Here is a 17,269-nt window from a genome sequence, read left to right as displayed (position 1 = left end):
TATTTTCTGTTATATCAGCACAGATATAGGCCATAGTCATAACGGCAATAATGTCATTTTCCCTTTTCTTTGTTTTGTGTTAAACCATTGCACAAAAAAGTAGTCACTCTTTGATTGATAATTAGTTCTCCAGCATTAAGATCTACTTTTTGCCTCAGAGGAGCATAGACCCCTCTTTGCATTTTGTACACATGAAGTCTCCAGCTGCACAATGTAAAAAAATAAAGCAATCTTAAACCCAAGGGTCTAATCCCCATTCAAGTTAGCCACATGCTAATGTAAGTTAGCCGGCCAGCTAGGTTGACCTTTTTAGTAGGGCTGTCAAAATTGATCCAAAATGACGTTTGAATATTCGCTCTAAAAAAACCCACATAGGTTCAAACCATTCAAATATCTATATTTGCGCATTATGTCAATAACATAAGGGACAACTAATACAATGAGACATAACTACTTGTATAGGTATTTTTGGGATACGTTACCTTGGTTCCAATCTTGACAAAACTCTCGGAAGCTCGTGCCATCAACGATACTGATCGGCCTCATGTCCTTGCATATAAATGAAGCAAGTTTCTTCGTGCATGCCTCTTGTTGTGCTGCAGATGAAGAGCTTGTGGCGGGTGGTGAAAAATATGAGTCGATACATGGCTGTTAAGTTGGAGTTCCAGATATCATGGCATGCTCATTGTGTGCACATTTTCGTGATGTGCCCTCATGTTGCTAGTGGTGGAATGGTAAGCTAACTGTAGCTCACTCTTCTTTTACCAGCTCAAGGACCAAAGTGTCATGAAAAGGCTATATGGAGAGGCTAAAAGGAGAAGCTAAATGATTAAGCATACTGAATAGCTAATGTGAACAGGAAAAGCCGTGGGTAAAATCTGTATTCATAATTCAATTTGTGAATCTAGCTTTTTATTTGCTTTTTGAAATTTCATTTTGAAATGGATTTTTAAATTCCATTATTTATTTATGAATTCGTAAGTATTTTTAAAGGATGTACTTATTGGCTGTTAGATCTTTGAACTAGTAATTTCTTGTTTTATTGCCCATTAAAATATAATATAATGAATAACTTTGTAATATAGTAGATTAAGAAATTGATTTGTAAATTAATTAATTAATCTTGAAACATGGTCAGCCTACCCAAGAAAAATGTCAGCGGTTGCCGAACAACTTTTCTGTGGTAGACAGACACACAGAGGCGCCACATTATCCCTGCAGTGGTGGTTCACCAATTCTCCACCGTTGTTTGTTCACACAGAGCCAAGCATTTCCGGCATAAAGACGAACCGCTCTGTGATGCACACAGCAAGCCGGTGCTGCGCCTCCTAAAGAGACGTGACGGTACACGTTGTGATGACGTCTGTGTGTTTTCAAGGTGTTTCCCCAGTGTCCTCCTGTCAATCTAAACCCGCTGATGGTTTGCAATCTAATGGATGCTGTTATAATGTGTTGTAGTTGAGATCCTGACCCACCAAACATCACAACACCTAAATTACATAATTACATAATCACCATCAGTAAACAGGACACTATCTAACTCTATCACTTGCGGGGAGGGAGGCTGTTTTCTGGGTAAAAGTTCACTGAAGTCTCGGTCTGGAGGGCTGACCATCGTGGTGATTGTTTTTCATCACAAACACTTCGTGAGTTAAAGTTTTTTGCCGGTGACAGACGCTGTTTTTCAGGCACAAATGTGAGGAAGAGTTGGTATGACAGGCAGGAGGACAGATGTTTCTCCACACATACCTGCGGTATTTTTCCCTCATGTAAGTTGCCAAAGACAGGTATAGTTACTATGTTACATGTGTTTGGTCAGAACTAGCAATATATTTACAGAAATGGCAAAAATGTATTTGTGATAATTCAAAAACACTCACCTGGTAATGGTCAGGCACTTCTTGGTGCATGAAGTAGTTCAAATTGATAGACATGATACATGCACTGTTTCAGTTCAAACTAATTATAGCACATTTGGGCCTGTGTCCACATAGCATCTTTTTGGGGGTTAGGAAAGCAGTGGCATGAAGCGCTTAGCATCTCAGAGAAAAAACGCTGCTCTTGCGTTTTGTCCCCATGACGACTATTTCTTGACAACCAAAGCTTTATGATCAACTATAACTATTCTATTCTGCAAGGCAGATGTGGGTGCATAACATGATCCATAGGAGACAAAAACTACAGTGAATATTAACCAAGGCAAGGAAAAGAAAAAGAGCAACGGTGATGCCACCAAAGCCTTTTTGAGAAGTTTAGAGATTTAGATTGGAAGCCCTCGGCGTGGCTGCACCAAAAAAGATATATATATATGCACATGTATGCTCTTATCGTTTGCACTTTAACCCTAGCACTTATGCACCTATGGTGACCTTGATGAATAGCAGCTCCAATTCTCAGATGAGGGCTTGACGATTGTTTCTATTTTTTCTTTTTGACTTTATCGAAGGTGATATGTTGTGCTTTCTTTGTTGTGACAAATGTACTTATTGTGTGTCACTTTGGACAAAAGTGTCTGATAAATACTCTGAATGCTCCAAAAATGTGGACTTACTTTACAACATGTATGCCTTAAATGTCGGGTAGCGTCATGGACAGACGGCTGTGAGTATTCATTTTCATTCTCCCAAGAGGATGAAACCTTTGTAAACCATAAAACTTGTGTAAAATGTAACTAATAGTACATCCTCTCATCAAGAAACAGATTTGTATATGTTTAATAGTTATTTAGTCAGGATATGTATATTCAAATGTGGACTTTTCTTGTAACTCAAAACAGCCACATTATATTGGGTTTTAGATGAATCTGCAGAGAATGCAAGATACTGTGTATCCTCATGTTATCCAGCCTATAGAGTAAGAGCCACGTCTGACAAGTTTGCTGTATCATTGCCCACTCTCACACCAGTTAAGGAAACCTGCTTTTCATTCCAGCGTGCTGCAGAGATCAGACTGTAGTGTTTTCACTGAGCCATATTTGGTCAAGACAACATGCGCTGCCACTCCTCAAGCAAAAGAAATTGTTTGTTTTAGACTTGAGCCAATTCCCAAGGCTGTGTCAAATGCCTGGGGCGTTCTGTCAGACCACTGAGAAATCTCCAGAGCCAAATGCAGCTAGTTTAAATGAGTTTCCATTAATGATCTTATGAAGCTGTTACACATTTTAGGAGAATTCTGTGGTTTTTATGTTTTGATCTAATTATTTTACTTCTAACAGTCAGCCTAAGGAGGCCCTGTTAATTTCCAAACTACAATATTCTGATCAAGTTGTGACATGATACATGCTAGATCATGAATATAGACATGACATTGTTTCCCCTACATACAAATAGCAGCCGCTGTGTGCCGCTGTTAAAATCTAAAAGGAGCTGACTGAGGAGAGAGAGAGGGACAGAGGAGAGGAGAGGAGGAGAGGCAGCGTTTTATCTCTGATGTCATATCATTTTGCCCTATGGTTGCTTCATATCTCGGTCAATTAACACACCTCCCAGTAATGGCAAGTAAAACAAAGGAACAGAGGAGAGTGCTCTGTCTCATAACTTTAGTGACTAAAGTTAACTTTTTCCTCGCTACTGATCCTTCATGTCACCAAACGCAGTCAATTGTTGGGAAAATGTGAGCGAACACTACTCTGTAAAAAAAACAACATTTATCCGGTTCGATGTAGTGGATGTGAATGGTCATCCGGGGGGCTGACATCAATCCCAGGGGAATTCTTGGAAAAAATAGGATTTGCTTCCCAGTGTGTCGCTGTAAACATAACTAGCAGGAATGTTTAGCAGAGATGTGAACAGAATCGAGTCACTGTTTTGATTACTTGCAAATTAACATAAAATACATACTCGACTAAAGTTAGACTCTATCAGAATGTTTTGGGACTAATCATGGATCACGATTGCTAGAGGCAGTAGTGGCCCATACCAATAATAATGTTGCTTGTTTGTTTATTTATTATCATAGGGTTGTAATCGCCAACTTATAGTAGCAAAATAGAAACACCAAATGTTGAGGAAGTAATTATATCAACTGGGTATGCTTACCTTGCACACATATAGCCACCCTCTCACTTCCTTCGTCTTCTCCCTTGCCCCTCGAAAGCAAAATGTCACGAGAGGAAAGACTGCAGAATTGAGTTGGGGTACAGGTGGAACAGGCTCTGCAGCATTATCATGAGGAAAAAAAAAATCATCTCATTCAAAATGAGATGAACTTTGTTTGCATGCACGGAATGTGGCACAGTGTCACACAAACAGTTTTTCAAGGTGAAGGTTTATTGGCATTTTTGAAAACACAAGGGTTTAAAGGTGCCATATGTAAGAATGTGGCCAAAAACGGTTACTACACTCAAATTCATTACACTGCAGCGAGTCCGCCATTGTAGCTCAGTCGTAACTGGCAACCTGCTGTTGCTCGGCAGCTGAGACTCTACTGACTGCAATGATTTGTAGACGGTGGTGGGTGGCGCCACATGCCAAAACATGATTTCAAATCATCAACATGATTTGCGGTCTGCAAAAGTTTTTTTTTTAATGTGAATATTTTGGCTGTACTGTTGTTGTTGGTGAGTTCAGTATGTTATATGAACTTTATTCCTGAGTCTCTGTGACATATTAGGATGATTTTACGGTCAGTTGCTTTAGATTCCTTACATGTTGTACCTTTAAATAGAAAATGAAGTCATGTTTGAGTCATTTGTGTCATATCTATTTAAAAAAAAAGAGACTTGATGATGAATTGAGGAGTCTCACAGTCTGAGGAATGAAGCTGCTCTGTAGTCTGGTGGTACGGCAGCGGATTCTAGCTGTACCTTCTCCAGATGGCGTCAGGGTGAGCAGGTGAACGTGGCCGGGGTGGGTGTTGTCGTTTAGTATCTTTTTGAGCTCAGTGCAGACATCTCATTGTAGATGGGTACCAGCGATGTTCTGGTCATTTTTATTTACCCACTGTAGGCTTTCTATTGCTCCTCTGTAAAGTTGACCAGAATCTGGCTCGGGAATTTAGTTTTAGTTGACCTCTTCTGTGCTTCTATAATGAGGGTGGTACGGGGTGATGACCAAGATAGATGATGGTAATTCCAAGGAGCCTAAAACAGTTCACCCGCTCCACATCAGCTCCGGTGATGTCGACACAGGTGTGTGTCTTTGCCTCCTTCTTTCTAAAATCAACAATCATCTCCTCGGGTTTTGCTGACATTGAGCAGTAGATTGTTCTCTGTGCACCACTCTGCAACATTGTTGATTTCCATTGTTGATAAGAGTAGGGTCTGCTCATGGCTGGGTTACCAGAACTCTATACCCGTATCCATAAGTACCTTTTTTCGACACTGTACTCGTCTCTGCAGTAACAAATGTGTAATTTCAGTTTTTTCTTACCATGGAAATCATGGGAAAATGTTAGACGAAACACATCTTGAGACAATGTATCATGAGCCATCATCATCTAAATTCAGCAGCATCGTTGCTATACTGCATATAAAATAATTTTTGACGTTAACTGCTCCATTAATAGTTCCTTCTACCTGAGAAAATAATAAATAGGATAATACACATCCTTCACATATAGTATTGATCTTGTAAACTGTCCTTTCAAAACCCTTGACCTGACCTCATGAAAGTGGGAAAGAATGAAGTTACCTTCTAAATTTAGCTCATCAAGCTTGTACTTTGAGTATAAATACAATAGAAAAGATCAAGATACGTTTATGTGCTGCAGCTGCCCTCTCCTGCCATGCAACAGCTCCTGTAGTGGTGGTTTTTATACCCTACATTTTATTTTTTACTATTTGAGCTTGCTGTGGAGGCTCAGTGTTGGAGCTACACAGTAGCAGACTGAGTTAACAACATAAAGTCAGCAGCTGTAAGTTTATTTCCATAACATATTGAATACTGTATATACCAGCAAATATGAGGACATGTGTCACATTTTCAGTGGAATAAGACAGAAAACCAAACATCATTTTCATAGTAATTTACATTGTTCAAAACAATAGACACAACAATCTGTGTGTAAGTGGAGTGAAAAGCTTTCGGCCAATCAAAGCACTGCATTTTAACACCCTTGCCCACCTGCCCCTCCTAGCCAAATGCTCTGCACGTTCAATACAATTTGGTGCATCAAGCAAGCCAGGCTGGCCGGAGAACTGATCTCTCTTCGGCCGCTTGCTGTCACTGCCAATGCAAACAGCATTGAAAATGTAAAATTAAGACGCTGAGTTTACCCGACGGTGCTGTTAACTGCTCGTCAAAGTAACTGTTCATCGATCATATGTGTGTTGCTAATAGCAGGCTAACCGTTACGTTTCCCCAAATCCATTACTGCTACAGACAAAACTGTAGGCTTGCGTGCCATGGCGGAACAGCCTCCAAAAAAGATTTGGAATCCTCATCGATCTCTTGACAGCTATCAGGAGAGATGGCCTTGCCTCCACTTCGTCACGCGTTTTGCACTGTGTGCAAGACAGACATTGACATCAGTCACAATTGGGCAACAGGTAACAAGCGCGCCCCCCCCAAAAAACATAATGATATTGAAAATAAAAGGATGATAAGAATAAAACCTTTCATAGTGTCAATAGGCTAGCCTATCACATCCGCCATCCTTCCCATTAGTAGGGGGGCAGTTAGAAAAGTGGTCAAATGTCTAGAAATCTAGAAGGTTTTAGATAGGCTAGGTTCTGATTAACGTAAGATAGATAAATAGAATAATTATAGACCAGGATTTAGGTTACAGCCGGGCTACTTTTTTTTGGCTTAATTGAATTTGTGAAAAATGACCATGATTTCATAACAGGGAGTCCAGCTCTGACAAGCTATTTGATGCATAGTTAATGATGCGTAGCATAGGCCTGTTGGCTAGGCCTATGTGATGGCAACTGACACAATAGGCATTTAATGCAATGTCACCCTTTTTAAAAGCCTATCTGAAAAGATCTGACCCATGTTATTTGTTAGCCTATAATCATGTCTCTGCCAGGCTTAAATCTTGTGCTTTTGTAGTAGGTGCTTTAGGCCTATTTAAAGCTGGTGCTTTGAGAGTAAATCATTACTACTTCATTTCCCTTCAGTAATCAGAAGTGTGTGTGTGTGTGAAGCAATAGGTAGACAGCTAAAACAGTTAAATGTAAACTCTGTTCTCGCTTGTCCAGCTGTTCTGACAATAAATCTATTATGTGTATATTATGTATTATGGTGTTGGGTATCTCACTGGTGGATGGGCAACGGTGGAGCGCACATCTTCGGTGAGCTGTTCGCCCATGCCGGGGGGGATTGTACTCGTAAAATTTCTTCAAGTTTGGCACGTCTGCATTGATCATCCTTTTGAAGTTCAACAATGATGAATGAGATATCACCTGGTGAAGATGATGATGGTTTACAAGTACATCTGATGGATTAGTGATCAGGCGCCATACATTGTCACAATTATACGAAGGGAAAACTTTGTTGATGCAACACAAATAATTCCTTTTTTCTTATTTGCCGTTTTTCTCATTGACAGGTCTAATGAGTGGTTGAGCAGGCAAAGGTATCAATACTGTTCTGTTTCCACAGTGTTTGAGGTTAATAACACTGAATCAGGCATACACACATTTCTAAGAATTTGACAAAAAGAAGACTCAATAAAAGCATGTTGAATTAGATCTATTGTTGGAAAGAAATGCATTTGTTTTAAATTGGTAATCTGAATGTATTCCTTTTGATGATAATAATAATAATAATAATAATAATAATAATAATAATAATAATAACAATGATGATGATGATAATAGTTGTAATAATAATAATAGTAATGATGATAATAATGGTTGGTTGTCTGTTTGTTTGTGACTTTTCAATTCTAGGTACATTTCTCTTCCACTTGCCCTACAAAAAATCTAGTTGTCCTGGTCAAGCAGACGAGACTTCAGGTTAACTTTCTTTCAGTCACTATGTTTAAACAAATTTAGATGGATGGATACAGGAAATGGCATACGTACAGCATATTCCAAACAGCCTTGTTCTTAGTTGATTTTCTTGTAGTTGAAAGCCATCGCAAATTGTAGATGAGCTGTTATCTTCCCTCCACCACAGTATTTCTCCGTCTTCACATTCCTGTGTTCAGCTCGGAATTGGCTAAATTTAGTTCTTTATGCTGGCTGCCACTGACAGAAGGCTGTATAAAGCCTCTCTTCTTTCTTCTGTCTCTCTTTCTCTCTGTCTCTACGTTCTGATGCTGGTATTCCAAAGGAATTCAGATTTGAATTCCTCTGCAGGGCTGTGGGCAGCAAAGCTATACAGACTGGGCTTCATGTTGCCCTGCTAAATGTTTACCAGTTCCTAATTTAAAGGATGTGGGCAGGAAAAGTAGCAGTAACAAAAACAGTCTCCATTATCATAATGTACAGTATTTCCAGGCCTAAAAAAAAAAAAAAAGTTTGGTTCCTGTTGGTTGTCAGTTGAGGTCATGGGTAGGTAGGGAGTTTATCTTTTTTATTATTTTATTTTTCCAGTGGCAGTGAGTGATAGCTAAAAAGCTGCTAGCTGCTATGCAAGCAACCATTGCTATGTTGTTACATAGTCATAAATATGGACATGACATCTACACGTGGAGATAATATCGACATTACGTCTGCACTGCTCGATTGTTGCTTTTTGTAAACAAAACAGAAAAAAGTGTTCGCTTCTGTGGCTACAGTGGATCTCAGCTGCTCCACCTTAGCCTAAAGGATTTTCCAGAAATAAACAGAGGTGAGTGGCTGCCTGCGGAAATTTAACTCGGATAGTGTGGAAAAGCCGTGTAAATTTTAAACACGCACTGTGGTCTCTTGTTTAGGAACCAACTCAAGTTTGATAGGTCTTGGAATGATTCTCAGAAAGTGGTTAAAACGATTGCCCCCATAGGTTAGCATTGTAGCAATTCTGAAGCGCTCAGAGCCAGGGTAGATCTACGGCAGGGGTGTAGCAAGCTTTTCAAAAGTACGGGGGATGGATGTGGTGGTGGTGTTTTTTGTTTTTTAAATGGGGGTGGGGGGTATGTAACGCTGTTACTGTGATGATAAATAACACTTAAATATTAAATCTGTGTCTATAATAACCACACCTTAACATGTAAATGTGACATCTGTATCGGTTCATTTAATTTGATTCTAAATATGGACAACTGACTTCATAATATATGAATCAGAAACAGAAATACTTTATTGATCCACAATGAGAAATTGCAGCGTTACAGCACCTCCCATTCAAAGTCAAATTATTACTTAAATGATCATAAATCACAGTTACTTGTCTGGATTTAGTTATTATACACAGATTCAATGTTTAACTGTCATGTATCATCACAGTAACAGTGTTACATACATTGGCAGCTGTAAACACGTAAAAACATAATAATTGGTTTGGTGCCGACCTGTATACTGAACATATAAGGAGTAGCTAACGTTTATAATTTTCAGAGAACGTAGCGTAAGCCATTAACTAACGGCAATTATGTTATGTAATTTAGAGGTTTCCAGGGCGCATGACGGGACAGAACCTTAATCACAACACTTAACATCATTCATAGAACTATAAACAGTCAGTAGATACATGTGCTGATTTTTTTATGCTCATGATAATTATCATATTGTTGTGTAATGACCATGTGTTTTGTACATTACAGTAATCTTTGACCACCAAATTCTGATCAGTGCATCCAAGTGGACATTTGCGTCAAATTTGATAAAATTACCTTTAGGCCCCTGATGCCATATTGAAGCCATGATGTCTCAGTGACTTTGACCTTAGACCACCAAAGTCTAATCCCTTCCTCATTAAGTACAAATAAACATTATGCAGAAAGAAATTCCCTCAAGGCATTCCTGTGATATCCCCTTCACAAGAATGGGAGGGACAGATGGAAGGATGGCAGGATGGACAGATTGAAGGACGGACAGACAACCTGAAAACACAATGCCTAAGGCAACAGCCACTACTTAGGCATAATCGCTGACCAGTCAGATCCTTTAGCAGCTGTAATGTACTAAATGGATCACAAGTACAGTGGGAGGACACATTCATGTCTAGATTTGTGTTTATCATTAACTGTTGTGTTCCTCACATTGCTCTTGTGCAAAAGATGTAAGACTTAACTGATAATCAAAATAATTGTTAGTTCTAGTTGTACTTGGAACAAAGAGCAACTGTATCAATTTCTCTGTCTTAGCACCAAAAACAGAAGCCGGTAGATCACCTAGACAGTCACATCATCAACAGTACAATGGTAACCTCTCAAAGAATAAAGGCTTTGGATATGAAGACAGTGAAAATGTCCCATTGGTTCTTACAACATATCCTAGTCGTTAATAAGGGCATTTTCACCTTATAAAATTATATCCTATGCAGGGTTCCTTAAGAAATTGTTACTACATATATGTTCTAATCAGTAAGACCTGTACTGCACAGGGTTCACACACACACACACACACACACACACACACACACACACACACACACACACACACACCCACACACACACACACACAAACAAACACACAAACAAACACACACCAGCTACCTAGTTAGCAACATCTGAAAGAAATATACCAGGAGTAATGAATTTTTTGTATACAATATCTCTGTGTATATTATTAATAAGATGAGAATTAATGGGATATAGTTTAGCCAGTTCAAATAAAAAATGCTGACAAAAGACACATAGCCAATTGACGTATTTCAAATGCAATATACGTTTTGTTTGGAAAAAGGCTGTATTTTGAGTTCTGGTATTGGGCTGGTTTTATTGGCCATTAGGCAGGTTCTGACTGGCCAATTGGCTTGTTTTGTCACACAGACCCGGCAACTCTGGTACCGAAGTAGAAACAAAAGTAACATTTACAGCAGAAGTACAGACTCTGTGGCTGCAGCAGGACGTTTCAGAATGGTTAGTGAGCCTGAATAATGTTAGTTTGTTCATATGTGTTGTTACCATTACTACAATGTAGCTAATGGCTAACAGCCAGCAAAAACTGTGTTTATCTCCAACACAGTTTCCAAACCCTTGGACACTGTTCGCATCGTCTCTGTCTCCAGTCTGCACATGTTTCCAGATGTTTTACTGTGACAACCAAGCCCCATCGTAATATTATTAACATCAAACTCGCTTCAAACACCATTGCATAGCGGACCGAAGTGTAGCTAACTAGTTAGCCAGTTTCCAGCTGACTTCACCATACTTGTAGGCAACTGTAAATACTATCAAACCGCAGCGACACTTTTCGGTGGCTCGGGTGCAGTTGCTGGGTCCCGTCACCAAACCGGTTATTATGTTTTTATGTGTTTACAGCTGCCAATGTATGTAACACTGTTACTGTGATGATACTTGACAGTTAAATATTGAATCTGTGTATAATAACTAAATCCTGACATGTAACTGTGATTTTTGATAATTTAAGTACTAATAATAACAATCATGACAAAAAATGTACAAAGTCTGCCAATCAAGATAAGAAGCTGCAACTGGCAGTGAGCAGCTCTCGTTCTGTTAGCAGTGAAGTGATAAACTCCATGACAGAACATTATAAGATATGATAATGTATACAACAACATTTAATGCTAAAATAAAAGTTTATATATATATATATATATATATATATATATATATATATATATATATATATATATATATATATATATATATATATATATATATATATATATATATATATATATAAAGTTTATTATTATCATTATCATCTATTATTATTATTATTATTATTATTATTATTACTACGGATCGACCTATTATCGGTCGGGCCGATTATCGGCGCCGATATCCGGCATTGGCCTTTCTTTAAAAAATCCGACGGCCGATAAGAGATCAATTTAAAACTGGGTTATTTTGGCTGTGATGCAGCCGACCCTCTCTGCTGCCCCTACTCTGTCTCCAGAATTGTCCCACCCACAGCACCATCTGATTGGTTACAGGCGGGTAACAGCCAATCAGAAGTGAAAGCTGTGCATGCACAGTGCTCACACACAGCAGAGAGGAGAAAAAGTTTAGCCACCACGTAAAACTGGCTTCATAGCCGGGCGCTGTTCCTGGGGGCTTGGTTCCGAAGGTAAGCTAAGGCAGCAGACTCTCCCGAAACTGTAATAAACATCCCAGTCCTCTACAACTCACAACTACTAGTAACATTACTGTGAGCCCGTTAACGTTATATAAACATAAGCGGCAGCTCTGCTCACGCGCAGTCCCTCCAGACGAGCCTGTTACTCACTCGCTAATATCAATATGAAAATAGTCCGTGTGTGTGAGTGAGAGAGTAAAAAACTAATAAACTCAATTCAGTCCAGTTTTATTGCAGGGAAGCACGTTGAGGTGAAGGCTGATTAGCTTTTAGCGTAACGTTAGCTCACCGGTCTGCCTTCTCCTTCTCTGGCTGTAGACGCTCAGCAGACTGTAGAAACTGTACAACTCACGACTACTAACGTTACTGAGGCCCAATACTGTTTAGTGTTTTTAACAGTTTAATCACTTGAAACAAAGTTGCAGATAATATTGATAGGGAAATGAGTGATAAAAGTAAGAAGTGTGTGTGTGTGTGTGTGTGTGTGTGTGAGAGAGAGAGAGAGAGAGAGAGAGAGAGGGAGTAGACCACGTTGAGGGGATGGCTAGAGAATAGTGTGTGTGTGTGTGTGTGTGTAAGCCACATGAGAAGCTGCAGAAACTGACAGCAAAGCACTGTCTGAGAGAAACTGTAGGGCAATAATGGCTGTTTAACTACCAAGTTATTTTAATTGATCTTTTTCTGTGTTGACTGAGAGATTCCATGCAGCAGAAAATGACACATTGTCATGTTGTGTGTCCTGTAGCTGTCTTTGACAGTTTCTTGTAGAGAGGAGCAGAATATTGCTGTTCAAGACTTTAGACATCATGCAACCGCATCATAAAGCCTACATGAACTGCATGGTATCCAGGGATGAATAGTGTCTATCATTATTGTACTATTTTTTTCAGCTATAGTTACATTCGTCGTTAGTAATGTAGCAGCCTGGTTATGAATGACAGTGTCCCTGCTATCACATGTTGGTAAAATAAAACATTTACATAATAAAATCAACTACAGGCTTCCCAAATGCTGTACTAAATTAAGCATGATGAGTTGAGCATATATCAGCATGTGGCCCCACTTTTAAGTCTCTCTGTTTTTTTAAAACCCTTATTGCAGATGGATAGACTTAAGTCTATGTGTAAAAACACTCAGTTAAGTCTTGTAGTTTGTATTACTCAAAATGTTGACGCCAGTATTTTCCCTTTTCCTGCAAATGAACATCGGCTTCAAATATCGGTTATCGTCCTCCTTGACTACTAATAATCGGTGTCGGTCTCGGACCTGAAAAAACCATATCAGTCTATCTCTAATTACTACTACTACTACTACTACTCTTCTGAATATTCTTGACTTTGAATGGGAGCAGCTGTAGCGCTGCAATTTCTCATCGTGGATCAATAAAGTATTTTTGTTTCTGATTCATATATTATGAAGTCAGTTGTCTGTATTTAGAATTAAATTAAATGAACCGATACAGATGTCACATTTACATGTTAAGGTGTGGTTATTATAGACACAGATTTAATATTTAAGTGTTATTTATCATCACAGTAACAGCGTTACATACCCCCCACCCCCATTTAAAAAACAAAAAACACCACCACCACATCCATCCCCCGTACTTTTGAAAAGCTTGCTACACCCCTGCCGTAGATCTACCCTGGCTCTGAGCGCTTAGGAATTGCTACAATGCTAACCTATGGGGGCAATCGTTTTAACCACTTTTTGAGAATCATTCCAAGACCTATCGAAAGTGAGTTGTTTCCTAAACAAGAGACCACAGTGCGTGTTTAACTCAAATAGTGTGGAAAAGTCATATAAACTTTCAATTTCCGCAGGCAGCCACTCACCTCTGTTTATTTCTGGAAAATCCTTTAGGCTAAGGTGGAGCAGCTGAGATCCACTGTAGCCACAGAAGCGAACACTTTTTTCTGTTTTGTTTACAAAAAGCAACAATCGAGCAGTGCAGACGTAATGTCGATATTATCTCCATGTGTAGATGTCATGTCCATATTTATGACTATGTAACAACATAGCAATGGTTGCTTGCATAGCAGCTAGCAGATTTTTATATATCACTCGTTGCCACTGGAAAAATTAAAATAAAAATAAAAAAATAAAATTAAAGCTGCAAGCAGTGATGAACGGGCCCTTGCAGTCCACGCGTGTCAGGGCATGTTGCTGTCAGGGTGTGCTGCTGTCGTGGCATGCTGACGTCGGGACTTGTTCATGCAACACTTTCCATTGAGGAAGTCGTTTCATGTATATTTTGGTGGCTTTCTCCCGCTGCGATGAAATAATGTATGCATGTTCAGGCAGTGAAGCTGGAAAGTAAAAGGGCTTAAAGAGCTTAAAAGGGTGAACAGTTTCTCTAGCTGAACATCAAGCTGAATGTACGAAGATGCTGAACAGGCAGAAAGGTTAATGTTTGAAAAAGCTGAAAAGGCACAAAAGCTGAAAAGTAAAAGGGCTAAAAGAGCTTAAAAAGGTGCACAGTTTCAAACTAATTAGACTGCGACCAGATCGCCACCTATTGGCCGATTTGCACCAAATTTCACACAAAGCCTCATCAGTCCTCGTAGGTTCCCTGCTCGGGCCCTAATTAATTCCCTACCTACCCATGACCTCAACTGACAACCAACAGGAACCAAACTTTTTTTTTTTTAGGCCCCATTAGGCTGTTTTGACAGCATCACAACAGGGTAAACACAGCTGCATCTAACACTGTTAACATATGGCTCAATTTGATTTAGGTGTTCCAAGTAATGAGCACTATGAGGACTAATGTCAATACATTGTTACTGTCAAATGTATTTTTAGGAACTGCAACTCAGCACTCTGGGTGCAGTTGTGACACATCTGTGAAGAGAGATCCTTTGTCAGCAGAGAGGTACGACCAAATGTTATTCTGGTCAGCCCCATTTGAGACAACTTATGGTAGTGAAATACACATTCAGTTCATAGACAACTTACAGCTCTGGTGAACATTTTTGTGGTCAGCATTCCAACTGAACTCTCCCTCAAAACCTGCAATATCTGTGACACTGTGTTGTGTGATAAAACTGAAACATGTATGTACAAGCATATATTAAACAAAAAAATCTATTAAGTCTAGGCTAAACATTGTCTTTGTACTAAGTATTGATTATATTTCAATAACATTTTCAATGGTCCCAACTCTGTTGGAATCAGGAGAGCTGCCTAACACAGTTTAATTGACTTGTTGATCATTGTGCTGTGTGTGCATTGACAGTGTGTCTGTATAGTTTTGTTTTTCACACTGTGCTGCAGCAGTGCAGGCAGCAGGGCTGGTTAAGGCCATGATCACACAGGATGTCTGAGTGCGGCTGGGAACAAAGCAGTAAGGCTCATTGGTTGCAAGATCCGTATTTTCTCTGCTGCACTGTGAACTCGTGGACTCCACCACAGCTTGCTTAACTTCTGCTTACCATACTGTCTGCTCTAGTGTGTGCTTGGTAAAATGAAAAGTCAGTTGTTATTTTAAGTTACGAAACCAAAAGTAAGTGTCCAAAAGCTATGGTGTGTGTTGCTGCAGTCTGAAACAATTTATTTTTCTGTGTTACTTAACAAAGTTTTTCTTCATGAGGAATGTTAAATGGAGGATTTTCCACAATTGAAAATTCTGCTATTGTGGTATTAATTCTTAAGCAAAGAATTGTACTTCCACTTCTGGTGATTCACTACCTATAGCACTGTGGACCAGTTTTGAGATACTTTGATCTCTGGATATTGTTAAACATGCCACTACACTGTATTAACACACTGATTCAAATTACTATGCGTAAACTTAACGTTACAGACACGTGATTAATACTGTTTTAATGTTTATAATGACTGAGTTCCTCAGCAGCTAAGCTATAAGAAGCCTTTGCCTCTTTGCAACAAGTTTATCTCCTATTTCAATGTACCATACCTGAAAGCAATATTATTGTGATGCACAAATTTCCCTGTTTGTGGGACTAATAAAGGAATTTCTGATTCTGTTTCTTATGATAAAAATTATTATTATTATTATTATTATTATTATTATTATTATTATTATTATTATTATTGTTATTGTTATTATTATTATTATCATCATCATTAGGGCCAAGGTGCTGATGTAGCAAGTAGCCAGCAGAGATATCAGAACTGGCAAAACATGGCAAATGTGTCTACTGGCATTCACTCATTCACAGATAAATTCATTTACAGGTAGCAGTGGCTAGCATGCTAGGTGTCACCTGCACAGTTCATACGCACACTGACTCACTGATGGAACAACCACCGTGGGAACTTTGAGGGTTCAGTATTTTGGCCAAGGACACATGTACACACTGTAGGTGCCAGGGATTGAATTACCAACCCTCTGATCAGTGGACAACTGCTCTTCCTCCTGAGCTGCCTGTTGATGATGTATATTGGAAGTGATCTGTGAAGCATCTTCCTGACTTATTTAACAGTCTCACCAGCTGGGTATGCACATCCTGCCCAGAGGTTAGCAGGACAGGTTTGTAAATCAGCTGGACATGGCTGTCATGTGTGGCAGTGCATTGGCCACACTTGCATCATGTCTGTGAACTATTGATAACTCCGCCACAGTTACAGTAAAGTCCTTGACAGTTTTTGTGTCGCAGGATATTTTGGTTCTGCTCCAATGAAAGACTGGACAGTTATTAGTAAATTGTACCTGAAAACAGTGTCAAATAGTTTTTCTCTTATTAAATGTAAAATCATGATGCCCATTTCAGTCACACCAATGGGGGCCAAGAAGAGTAAAAAAAATATTGTGTGATGACTTTCAGTTGATTGGTCCTCACCATGAGCACATGTCTATAAATGGTCATTATCTTTATTTATATTTTTACAGTGAACTGAATAGGTTGTATTGACATACAGTTCCAAGGTTCAATCATTGACTGATGTTTGCAATAGAGATGGATCTGCAGTACGATCAATGAATCCTGAGTTTATCAGCCCAAAAAAAGTTGTTGTTCTGATATAAGTGGATACGTTATTATAGTATTGCTCTAGTAGCTGGTGGACAGTTCCCCCAACTGTTTAAAACAGAATCTGTTCCAGCCTGAAGGATATGAGATAGAGGCTGACAGTACAGTATCTGGCTGCTGGAGATAGACAGGATGTTTGGCCCCAGGATGGCCGTTGACTGTTGTCACTTGAGAGTTCAGTGTTACCAGTCTTTGA

At 39.2% G+C, this 17,269-nt stretch overlaps 1 protein-coding gene across 3 annotated transcripts in view; it reads left to right on the top strand.

Moving 5' to 3' along the window:
* Positions 1 to 17,269, top strand: part of tln1 (talin 1) — a 95,604-nt gene that overhangs the window by 1,932 nt on the left and 76,403 nt on the right. The window contains exon 1 of one of the 3 annotated variants that reach the window (XM_037118329.1): positions 12,051 to 12,070. The exons of the other annotated variants lie outside the window; for them this stretch is intronic. The gene's annotated coding sequence lies outside the window, so the exon portion shown is untranslated. Of the gene's footprint in view, positions 1 to 12,050; positions 12,071 to 17,269 lie in introns of those variants that run through there. 3 annotated transcript variants of the gene reach the window in all.

Source organism: Acanthopagrus latus, chromosome 12 (genome assembly GCF_904848185.1).
Source record: "Acanthopagrus latus isolate v.2019 chromosome 12, fAcaLat1.1, whole genome shotgun sequence".
NCBI classification, from domain to species: Eukaryota; Metazoa; Chordata; class Actinopteri; order Spariformes; family Sparidae; genus Acanthopagrus; species Acanthopagrus latus.
Note: the sequence above shows the minus strand (reverse complement) of the source record. Positions and strands in the feature narration are given on the sequence as shown.